Source organism: Penaeus monodon, chromosome 32 (assembly GCF_015228065.2).
Source record: "Penaeus monodon isolate SGIC_2016 chromosome 32, NSTDA_Pmon_1, whole genome shotgun sequence".
Lineage (NCBI taxonomy): Eukaryota > Metazoa > Arthropoda > Malacostraca > Decapoda > Penaeidae > Penaeus > Penaeus monodon.
The window spans coordinates 13,922,861-13,923,105 of NC_051417.1; the positions used below are offsets into that span (position 1 = coordinate 13,922,861).

Sequence of the window (245 nt, forward strand, 5' to 3'; positions counted from 1 at the left end):
GGGGTAAATTCAGCGCGATAGAGACACCTAGCAGTGAATACTCGAAAATACGAAGTCCTGTGTTTTGGCCATTAGAGGATATGGAACGCTCTGTTACATCTGCTGAAGACTTCTCCGTCCCACGTCTGTCTCCGGCGAGTTGAGCAAGCAGGGCTTTCGTAAGGGTAAGGTGTTCCAGGGTCTGCTTTAGCTTTAAGAAAAGATATAATGCTCTTTGTTGGTTTGAATTGTTCCGCTGGGATGGT

General features: G+C 46.9%; 1 protein-coding gene across 1 annotated transcript in view; it reads left to right on the forward strand.

Annotated features, from left to right (window-relative positions):
* The window catches only part of LOC119593513, a gene marked incomplete at its 5' end in the record, with an annotated part of 6,967 nt that continues 6,722 nt past the window's right edge, over nucleotides 1-245 (forward strand). Inside the window, 1 exon segment of the mRNA XM_037942474.1 lies at nucleotides 1-164.